The 12354-nt window shown below is 39.9% G+C and overlaps 1 protein-coding gene and 1 pseudogene across 1 annotated transcript in view; one reads left to right on the top strand and one right to left on the bottom strand.

Moving 5' to 3' along the window:
• The window catches only part of LOC126482332 (uncharacterized), a 652552-nt gene that overhangs the window by 562226 nt on the left and 77972 nt on the right, over nucleotides 1–12354 (top strand). The window lies entirely within an intron of this gene.
• On the bottom strand, nucleotides 6780–6896 carry LOC126482715 (5S ribosomal RNA; annotated as a pseudogene).

The raw sequence follows: 12354 nt of genomic DNA, 5'->3' as shown, positions 1-12354 counted from the left end.
GTTCCCTTATGCTCTGCCTGAAACTCTCTACAACCTCTGGTTCTTTCAGTTTATTCAGGTCCCATCTCCTTAGATTCCCACCTTTTTGCAGTTTCTTCAGTTTCAATCTGCAGTTCATAACCAATAGATTGTGGTCAGAATCCACATCTGCCCCTGGAAATGTCTTACAATTTAAAACCTGGTTCCTAAATCTCTGTCTTACCATTATATAATCTATCTGATACCTTTTAGTATCTCCAGGATTCTTCCAGGTATACAACCTTCTTTTATGATTCTTGAACCAAGTGTTAGCTATGATTAAGTTATGCTCTGTGCAAAATTCTACAAGGCGGCTTCCTCTTTCATTTCTTCCCCCCAATCGATATTCACCTACTATGTTTCCTTCTCTCCCTTTTCCTACTGATGAATTCCAGTCACCCATGACTATTAAATTTTCGTCTCCCTTCACTACCTGAATAATTTCTTTTATCTCGTCATACATTTCATCAATTTCTTCATCATCTGCAGAGCTAGTTGGCATATAAACTTGTACTACTGTAGTAGGCATGGGCTTTGTGTCTATCTTGGCCACAATAATGCGTTCACTATGCTGTTTGTAGTAGCTAACCCGCACTCCTATTTTTTTATTCATTATTAAACCTACTCCTGCATTACCCCTATTTGATTTTGTGTTTATAACCCTGTAATCACCTGATCAAAAGTCTTGTTCCTCCTGCCACTGAACTTCACTAATTCCCACTATATCTAACTTTAACCTATCCATTTCCATTTTTAAGTTTTCTAACCTACCTGCCCGATTAAGGGATCTGATATTCCCCGCTCCGATCCGTAGAACGCCAGTTTTCTTTCTCCTGATAACGACGTCCTGTTGAGTAGTCCCCGCCCGGAGATCCGAATGGGGGACTATTTTACCTCCGGAATATTTTACCCAAGAGGACGCCATCATCATTTAATCATACAGTAAAGCCGTACCGTAGGTGCAACCACAACAGAGGGGTATCTGTTGAGAGGCCAGACAAACATGTGGTTCCTGAAGAGGGGCAGCAGCCTTTTCAGTAGTTGCAGGGGCAACAGTCTGGATGATTGACTGATCTGGCCTTGTAACATTAACCAAAACGGCCTTGCTGTGCTGGTACTGTGAACGGCTAAAAGCAAGGGGAAACTACAGCCGTAATTTTTCCCGAGGACATGCAGCTTTACTAGAGATGACATATCAAGTTAAAACTAAACAAAGGTCGCTACACTATGCATACATTGATTACCAAAAAGCTTTTGATAGTGTACCCCACTCATGGTTACTACAAATATTGGAAATATACAAAGTAGATCCTAAATTGATACAGTTCCTAAACATAGTAATGAAAAATTGGAAAACCACACTTAATATCCAAACAAATTCAAATAATATCACATCACAGCCAATACAAATTAAGCGTGGAATATATCAAGGAGACTCATTAAGTCCGTTCTGGTTCTGCCTTGCTCTGAACCCACTATCCAACATGCTAAATAATACAAATTATTGATACAATATTACTGGAACATACCCACACAAAATCACACATCTGCTATACATGGATGATCTAAAACTACTGGCAGCAATGAATCAACAACTCAACCAATTACTAAAGATAACAGAAGTATTCAGCAATGATATAAATATGGCTTTTGGAACAGACAAATGTAAGAAAAATAGCATAGTCAAGGGAAAACACACTAAACAAGAAGATTACATATTGCATAACCACAGCGACTGCATAGAAGCGATGGAAAAAACAATGCCTATAAATATCTAGGATACGGACAAAAAATAGGAATAGATAATACAAATATTAAAGAAGAACTAAAAGAAAAATATAGACAAAGACTAACAAAAATACTGAAAACAGAAGTGACAGCAAGAAACAAGACAAAAGCTATAAATACTTATGCTATACCGATATTGACCTACTCATTTGGAGTAGTGAAATGGAGTAACACAGACCTAGAAGCACTCAATACACTTACACGATCACAATGCCACAAATATAGAATACATCAAATACATTCAGCAACTGAAAGATTCCCATTAAGCAGAAAGGAAGGAAGAAGGGGATTTATCGACATAAAAAACCTACATTATGGACAGGTAGACAATTTAAGAAAATTCTTTATAGAACGAGCAGAAACTAGCAAAATACACAAAGCAATCACTCATATAAATACATCGGCTACACCACTGCAATTTCATAACCACTTCTACAACCCTTTAGATCACATAACATCATCAGATACGAAGAAAGTAAATTGGAAAAAGAAAACACTACATGGCAAGCACCCGTATCATCTAATACAGCCACACATTGATCAAGACGCATCCAACACATGGCTAAGAAAAGGCAGTATATACAGTGAGACGGAAGGATTCGTGATTGCAATACAGGATCAAACAATAAACACCAGATATTACAGCAAGCATATTATTAAAGATCCCAATACCACAACAGATAAATGCAGACTTTGCAAACAACAAATAGAAACAGTAGATCACATCACAAGTGGATGTACAATACTAGCAAATACAGAATACCCCAGAAGACATGACAATGTAGCAAAAATAATACATCAACAGCTTGCCTTACAACATAAACTTATAAAACAACATGTTCCCACATACAAGTATGCACCACAAAATGTACTGGAGAACGATGAATACAAATTATACTGGAACAGAACCATTATAACAGATAAAACACCACCACATAACAAACCTGACATCATACTCACCAATAAAAAGAAGAAATTAACACAACTAATCGAAATATCCATACCCAATACAACAAATAGACAAAAGAAAACAGGAGAAAAAATTGAAAAATACATCCAACTGGCTGAGGAAGTCAAGGACATGTGGCATCAGGATAAAGTTGACATTATACCAATTATACTATCAACTACAGGAGTCATACCACACACTATCCACCAGTACATCAATGCAATACAGCTACATCCAAACTTATATATACAACTACAGAAATCTGTAATTATTGTTACATGTTCAATTACCCGAAAGTTCCTAAATGCAATATAACACATACCATACAGTTAAAAGGAAGTGACGCTTGATCAAGGTCCGCGTCACTTTCCATTTTTAACCTTACTTAACGTCTGAGAAAGTAAAGAAATAATAATAATAATAGTAATGTAATAAGAATAATGATAGTGGCAGATATAAAAAGACTTCGCAGGTGTACAAGATAGATATTTTCTGATATGGGGAGTTCTGGGAAAAATAAGTTCAGGGAGACTGCACCAGCTAAGAATACTGGGAATTTTGTTCTGATGGGAACAACTGTTTCTACCATTCCCCCACCCTGCCCCAGGGGGCTCAGCATTTTTTTTTGGTGAGTATGTGCTTCGTTACCACGGGGCCCCAGCCTTTGCAGCACTCCTCCCCTTTCTGTGCTGCATGTCTATCTTTCTGCTATTCTTTTCCCCTTCCTTGGGGACTGAGTCACAAGTCTACTTCAGGAAACTGAAGTTTTTGGTGAAACTTTGTATGGATTCATCCTGTCCACTCATCTTTCTTTCGCTGTCCCTCCATTTCTCACCCTTCCTCCACTTTGGCATATAAGGTATCTCTTTTTCCTTTTCTTCTTCTTCTTCTTCTTCCTCCTCCTCCTCCTCCTACTGCAATCCTGAAGACTGGCCCATGCATTTGATGTGTGAAAGGTGGCAGTGTAATGCATAATTCCCAGTCCCCAGTTGACAAGTATGGCTCGTATGTAACCCCTGGTGAAGGTCAGACCCGTGAGGGGTGATTGCCTGAGCTGGACCTCTGTCTGGAGTCTGTGAGGTGCGACTTAAGGTGTGGACAAGCACTTGGTGTGGACAAGCACCTGAGGCAGATGACCCCCTCATAGGGAGGGTTCTCCAGCGCTAAGGAGTCCGCCATCCTAGACACTGCCAATCATAGGGGAGTTCTCCGCAATGAGTTCCTCATTTCAAACATGTAAATGGGTTAAGATGAAAGAATTGACACCTCTCCAAGGTGCACCCCGATACCTCATTGTGTCATGCGTGGATGATGGTGACAATTTCACGACAGATAATCCATTCAGAAGGGTGTGGATGCCATTGCCAGTCCTGCGAAGGCCTGTTCTCAGTTGCGTAATGGGACCTTGCGTATGTAGCCGGACAGTGCTTTTCAAGCACAGAAACTTATTAATACAACACTTTACAGCTGCCCTGTTAAAGTAGACGCCCTGTGCACTCTAAATTCCTCCTGTGGTGTTGTATACACTCGACTGCACAATGGCCTGCAGAGGCTGAAATTACAGCCTACCTCACTGACCAGGGAGTGATGGCATCATGAACAGTATTAGTGCCAAACTGCATTCCATTCCTCATATGAGTATGTGATACTGCCATCAAAAATTAGGGCTGACTACAAAGCTGTTACTGTCAGTCCATATACCACGAATCCCACGTGTTGCTACACATGTCAGCACTACAATGACACCCGTGAATCTTATGAAAATGCAGCCAAATACATAACTTGCGGCAGGGATGCTCGTGAGGGTGAGTGTCCATCTCCTTTCCTGCATTCAATCAACTGCAAAGGTGACCATGCTGCTTTCTCTCATGACTGTCCAATCTATCTCAATTAGAGAGCCATTGAGGAGATCTGGGTGAAGGAAAAGTTTCCTACTCACATTGCTCAGAAAATGTTGGTTAGCCGCAATCCTTGTACACCACCCTCTGGCAATTATCATACGGGTGCTGCTGCACCCCGACGTACGAAGGGCATGGCTATGAAGGCTTACAACTTCCAGTTGTGTGCCATGATTGTGTAATCGTCCAGCTCCAAGGTCAAACCCTCATCTTTACTAACAAACCTTTGCCTGCACCAGTGACATTACATGCCTTGCAAACAGAAGCACGGAAATCCAAAAAGGAGTACTCTCACGATGACTTTCTGCGCACATCCAGCCAGCCATCGTCTGGGTCTGCACCTGACAAATGGCAGGGTTCTAAGCAATGAAACAAGGGCAAACAATTTTTCCCTTCTCCACCTTGGCATTATTCTTCATTGGTGTCACCATGAAATACCTTCACCTGGCCATCCTCCATTTCACCGAGACCCACCGCCAACAACCAGTCTGCTGGCCAACTGAAGGCAAATACCAACACCTCCGTCGAACTAGAGGACCAGAATCCTCCGGCCTCTGAAGCGCATTGTTGTGCATGTTCGAATTCTGGCATTTGGCAGCTGCTACAGTCATTGCCCCCTTATTTGATACCTCTCATGTCGTATCAGATAAGGTTATTCTCCAGTTCACAGCATCACATCCAATAGGGTTGAATTACAGCTCCTCTTGTGATCATACTTCCAGTTGTTTTCTTACTCCAGGAAAGAAAATTACACTTTCACAATCGCTTTCACCTCCCACACTTCACTTCAGCTGCCCGCTAACGGGAGAGTCATGTTGCTCTTTCGAGACGACGTCCATGATCACACTATTTCTTTGCACACCCAGCTTCAAGCTGTTGCTGTCTATCTTTCCCTTGCCTGTTTTGCCTGCTCTCTTTGCAATGTCTACTCACCCTTGTCTTCTTCTGTCATCAGGGCAGACACTTTGCAACTTACTGCTCAACTTCCTCCTCCCTTTTTGCTGCTTGGCGACTTCAGTGCCCACCAACCCATTTGGGGCACTCCACATCCCTGTCCGAGAGGCTCTCTCGTAGTAGATATCCTCAAACAGCGCAGTCTAATCTATTTGAACACGGGTACACCCACATTTCTGTCAGATTCCACGCATTCCTTTCTCCAGTTAGTCCTAGATTGACATCCAGTGAAAAGAATATAATAGCTAACATTGTACTCTGGGGATGCCTTATACTGTCTGTCTCCATTGTGACTTACGGTGCCAGACATGATGCATTGCTTTCAGGATGTCAGGTATGAACGAAACTAATGCACTGCCCTTGGCAAAAAATTTAGCCCGCTAATAAAAGGCTTTGCTAAAGTCTAAGAAGCATATAATAGCTGTCTCGTGTGCAACTATGGCAAGCTTCAGGTCATCTGTTGCCTTTATTAAGGCAGATATTGTGCTGTTATATTTACAGAGCACTGATTATTATTTGTTAAGTAGATTGTTTGTTGTTAGGTAAGGCCTTGGACAGTGCGGGAAAAATGCAAATAGTTCGGTAATCAGAGGGTGCTGTGGCAACATCCTTTTTAGGTAGTGGCTTAACTAGTGTTTGTTTCTAGGGCTGAGGGGAAACACTGGTGTTCAAGAGTGGTTGAAGATATCTGTTATTGTGGGCAGTAGTGAGTCAGTAATAAGCTTCATCATTTGGACTGTAATGCCATCATGTCCGATAGATGCTGATCTGATACGCATGATGGCTTTTACATCATTCTCGCATTTGGTAGGTTTTGGGGAAGTTCGTAGCAGTATGTCTGATATTTTTAAGAACAGATTCATGTAAAAGATCATTTTGAGAGTGTATTTTCATTGTGTAATGCTGTTCATGTGCTAGTTTAATTCCAGTTTGAAGTATAGTATATTTTGTGTTTACATAGTTTGTAGTTGATGTGAAAACACTCTGTCTTCGGGCCACAATTGGCCCATCGGGCTGCTATGTCATCCTCAGCTGAGGATGCGGATAGAAGGGATGTGTGGTCAGCACACCGCTCTCCCGGGCGTTATGATGGTTTTCTTTGACCAGAGCTGCTACTATTTGGTCAAGTAGCTTCTCAGTTGGTATCATGAGGCTGAGTGCACCCCGAAAAATGGCAACAGCATGTGGCGGCCCAGGTGGTCACCCATCCAAGTGCCGGCCCGTCCGACAGTGCTTAACTTCGGTGATCTGACGGGAACCAGTGTATCCACTGTGGCAAGACCGTTGCCAGTTGATGTGAACTGATTGGTTTCAAGACTTGGCTGTTCACTAAAGCATGTCAAATCTAACACCTTTCAGCCATCTAATTTCCAAACTTAGTTTATATGGCTACCATTTTCAGCAGTTTACCATGCCACCCTCAGGTCCCTGACCGACATGTGGTTTGAAGTGATCACCATAGCATGCAGAAATCTACAGATACTAGAATTTGAATGCTGGACCCTGTTTTGACCAGAACCGAAGTGGAATCTTCCTACAAGTTGGTCAGGGTCTGAAGATGGCATAGTAAATCACTGAAACTGGTAGCCAGCTAAAATAAGTTTGGAAATTAGATGGCTGAAAGGTGTTTGATTTGACATTCTAAAGTTAGAAGTGATCTCTTTTAGGCCCCAAAGATTACACTTCATACAAGGTACTTGAATTTTTTATAGGTATCATTATTTGCTGTCGAATATCATGAGGAAAATTGTACTACTGCCAAGATGATGTCACTGAGGGTGCTGGAATAACAGCAATAATGTACTGTTCCAGAACTTAGCACTTGTCCCTCCTTGGTGGCCAGTTAATGAACTTGCTCATCCTTGTGGATACATAAAGCTTATTAAAGTATCCTTCTGCTCAGCAAAAGCTTCATGGATATTTTCCAATCCACCACTCTTTTTCATAAATGTGTCCTGGCTGGAGGACTGATCTGTTTCACTTCTGCAGTGAGAGCATTAATGACATAAAATTTGCTTTCATCGGCAAAGAAGAAATTGAATGAAATAAAGTGTTACAAGGAAAGTGGTTTTATCATGGGCATACTTTAGCAGGAACTAGAGAATATCATGATTTTTTGCCAGTTGATGAAACAACAATGCAAGCCAGCTGTTTCCCTAATGATTCATCTTTTCTTGCGAAAGCTAGGGACAGTAATGAAGGAGATTTATTAACATCTGACCTTCAGCCAGTACAGTATGCTGCATGCATTATGAAAAAGACTGGTGGATTGGAAATATGTGATACTTCCACAGAAGGATGCTTTAATAAACTTTAAGCACCCACATGGCCCAGCACCCACATTAAGGAGTGACAAGTACTGGGTTCTGAAACAATGTATTACTGCAGTTATTCCAGCACCCTCAGTGACATTATCAGGCTGGCAGTAAAGTTTTTTTCATGACTTTCTACAACAAATTAATGAAACCTGTAACATATTCAAATACCTGGAAGGAAATGTAAACTTAGCATCTTAAAAAGGCCCCTTCTAGCATTGTCCTCTGACAACTGGAGAAATATATCATCGGGCATGGGATCCTGTGTAAAGAAACCATTATCAGGCTTGGGAACCTGTGGTAAAGGAACCCACTGGTAGCTGGAGTTGCACAGCTATTGGGCATGGCACTGTGCCAGTGGTAATGCTGGATTTCTCACTTTAAAAGAAGCCAGCAGTGGTTAAACCACAATGCACCATACCAACGCATTTACCCAATTTTTCATCAGTTCACATAACTGCAAGCTATGCAAACACAGAATGTGGTATGTTTTAAACTGGAATTGAACTAGCATGCCATAACATTGCAAATTTATAGACAAAACTTACAGTATATGACAGTGGTGTAAAATTTGAAGGCAGTTTTTATGATGTGTCTTGCAGCTGTTTTGTAAAAATTTTACTAACAAGATGTTCAGTGCCTTGGTAACACACATTTAAATTTTGAAGTTTTCCCAGTTGTTCTGACTCAGTCTCAATCTCCCTCCCTAGTCATCAGAACCTCTGATATTACCTTCCCTGGAGGGTACTAAACAATAGTAGAACTTAATAGAGATATCAGCTTTGAGTAGGCTGCCATTGGAATATGGGTGTATTTTAAATGCATCTCCACCTTATTGCTTTTTCTTAGGGCCTTATATGTGCACACTGCAAAACCGGATCTAGTTTTTTAGGTGGTTTACAATATGGTATAAGCAATTAAAACTGTTTAAAAATGTTTGCAGAAGACACTTTTTTGTAAAGGTGGTCTAAAAATAGCCATTTTTTGGCATTTTTACAAAAATCATCAGCTTTGCACCCAAATTGTAAATCACTGGAAAGCAGTAGAATAATGAAATTTTGTATCTTAAAACCTTGTTTCTGTTCTCAAAGTTCTCGAAAACTCGGCAACGCTTAATAATACACGTATAGGGCAGATCCAGGAAAAAGAAGGGGCAGTGTATATAAACAGTTGTGAATATTTTTGTATAAAACACTGATGACAGCCCTCTTTTTAACAATGTAAGTGTATTTTGTGTCAAGGTTCTTTTACTTTCATTAATAATTTGTGTACGATCTGTGTGTTGCTTTTGCAGTATTTGAAAATTACAGAAATGTTTCTGAAGCACCCTTGATGTTTACTAAACTAGTTTGTAGCCTTTTACATTTAACATGATTTTTTCATTTAAAGTCATTTTTATTCCTGGCATTATTTAGGGTGGGACAATGTCTTGAAATATAGCATTTAAAGTTGAAAATGAGGCTTCTAATTTTTAATATTTTTGCGGGTGGAGGTCCCCCATATTCCACCCATATTTTCCATCTGATAACTGACAGCTTCTTGTTAAGGTTGGCATCTATGCATTAGATATGCTGTCATTCACTATTAAAAAACGTGAAGATAAAAGCCCAGGAGAACTTAAATCTTATGGGCCAATTTGTTGGGTAAGTGCCCAAGTCAGACTACAGGGAAAAGCTTCTATGCCACTGTCTAAGGAATCATAGACTGGTAATTGGTAAGAGCCCCCTGCAGTACAGTTTCAGGAAAGCAAAATACATTAAAAATGTCGTAAATCGTGCAGTGCATATTGTGAACACTCAGGGGGCAAGTATTGTATAGGCTTAATGGCTGTCATAGGTGGATCATCCAGTAACTTATGGTAACCTGTTATATTCAAAAGACTGAAGCAAATGGCTGCCACAGATGTTTCTGTAACAGGTTAAAAGATTACCCACAGACAGGCAGGCAAAACTGTAATGTCTCAGAGAGAAAATTGTGAAAAATATCAGCAAAGGCTGCCCATGGGGCTCTGTTTGTATTCCAGAATTGTGGGATGTTGGCAAAGAACCTTTATTGAATTAGCTATAAAGTATGTCTCACTATAGGCCACATAGCCAGTGCAGATGATCTGCTAATTGTAGTATCTGCAAACACAAAGGCTAAATTAGAAGAAATTAGTGGGGAAGTTCTTAAAACACCTAGCAATTGATACGCAAAAAATAAATTAAAGATCACAGCCCACACAACAGTTTAGAATAAATGACCTTCCTGCAAACAGAAAATAAGTTCATAATTAGAGAGAAATACTGACGAAAATAAAAACTTTTGCACTTGTTGGAATTCTTTGTCAGAGAGGCATTAAAATCCTGAACAAAATAACATCAGTTGGCCAAAGAAGCTGTCAGCTGCCTCTTTAAGTGGTATAAGAATGTACCACAATATAATCTTAATCACGGTTATGGGCTATGGGTCAGTCATATGGACTGACATAGCCAGAAAGGTAAAGAGCAAAGGCTCTTCTGCAAGCATGTGTCTAACAGGCGTGATAGTACAACATACAGAACAACACCAATAGGTGCTGCTGGTGATAGTAGACTTACTACCCCAGGACCTAGCAGTAAGGAAGAGAGGTGCACAACATTGGCTCGAGAAGGACGAATATGATAAAGTAGTGGAACTAGGTACAAGAGACACATCAAGTATAGAAAGAAAGGCATGCATTGGTAGAGAATGGCAAGAAATCTGGAACAGGGCAGAAACAGGAAGGATAACCTACCAGTTCCTTCTTAACATAAAAGAAAGATCAAGAATGTTGTACTTCCACCTGACCCAGGGAGCTGTAGACTACACATTGGGAGATGGTTCATAACCCAGCTACAACTAAAAATACAACAAGGTACCTTAGATAATTGTGAATGTGGAGCAGTCGGCACTCGGACCACATCATCTGAGATTTTGCCCTTAGACAGTATGTTGCAGACAAGAGTAGGTAAGTCTTTAGCAAGACACCTGCCAATAACATAATAAGGAATGAGGAGCTTTGGCACAGCTGAATTTACTGACAGCCAAAATATTAGCTTGTGAGAAACGACCAAGAAGATGCCATATATCATCATGACAAGACCCACCATGGGAGAAGATCCATCTACAGCAACCTCCTGGATGCAGCAAGGAGATGAACTTCAGAGATTCTGACAGCTATCTCCCAGTCTCATCAATCTTAGGTGGCACAGCAGTAAGGCTACTGTGATTCCTGAGTTGTGCAACAGCATGTCAGGGCTAAATATCCAGACAACTGAAGAAATATATAGTTTTGTTCTGATGGAAAGTAAGGGAGTATAGTGTATTGCAGTGTTGTGTAGTATAGTCTAGGATTATAAATTACAAAATTTGTGCTGTACGATTTTAGTATAGTACAGTAGACCAATAGCATGTGCCTTCTGGATTTTGGACGAACGTATATCTGTGCACCAGATGTCCAAAAGATATTATGTAAATTTTTAAAATTATTTATATTTTTTAAGTAGATGTTTTATGCATTTTTCCTTAAACAGCATAATGCCTAATTATCATACCTTATTTGAAATTATTAAAATACTAGTGAACCTGGCAATACTTCACAATTTCGGCGGGGGACTGGGTGTTGTGTGTCCTTCGTCATCATTTTCATCATCATTGACATGCAAGTCACCAAAGTGGCGTCAACTAAAAAGACTTGCAATATGGCAGCCTAACCCGAAGGGGATATCCCGGCCAATAAATGCCATATGATCATTTCATTCTCTCTCTCTCTCTCTCTCTCTCTCTCTCTATCTATCTATCTATCTATCTATCTATCTATCTATCTATCTTTTTATTTCCTCCTCCCTTGCAGTCATCTCGTCTTCCACCCTCTCCCTGACCTTGAACCTTGTTGATTGTTATTGAAAATGAAACATCGATTGGGAGCTGAATTCGCTTAAAATGAATGTGAGAATGGTTGATATCATTGGTATATGAGAGATGAGGGAGACCTCTCCAGCTGCTGAATCTGTGAGTAATTTGCACAGTTCTAATCTGCAAACGAATAAGATTATAATAAAAGGAGAAAGACTATATTTGAAAGAAACAATTTGTGTAATAGTTAAATTGCCTAGCTATCATATAGATGTAATTATTAAAGCATTGTGTAAAAATTCAGAGTAAATTGGTCAAGCACTTATCAAGATTTTTGCTAAAATCATTGTCACTGTATGTATGACATGTATTTAAATATCATATACAATAAAATATGTACTCGATGTCTGTCCAAATGTTCATAAGATTGTTGAGTAAAAATTTGAACTAAACTGGTCAAGAACTTGAGATATTTGCTAACAATATTTTCCCTTTACATATTAAATATTTATTAAAATATTTAACATATATCTATCCAAACAGGTATTAGAGTGTCATGGAAAATTTGGATTAATCG

The sequence above is a fragment of the Schistocerca serialis genome, chromosome 5 (genome assembly GCF_023864345.2).
Source record: "Schistocerca serialis cubense isolate TAMUIC-IGC-003099 chromosome 5, iqSchSeri2.2, whole genome shotgun sequence".
NCBI classification, from domain to species: domain Eukaryota; kingdom Metazoa; phylum Arthropoda; class Insecta; order Orthoptera; family Acrididae; genus Schistocerca; species Schistocerca serialis.
The sequence above is the reverse complement of the archived record's forward strand: the minus strand, read 5'-3'. Positions and strand labels throughout refer to the sequence as shown.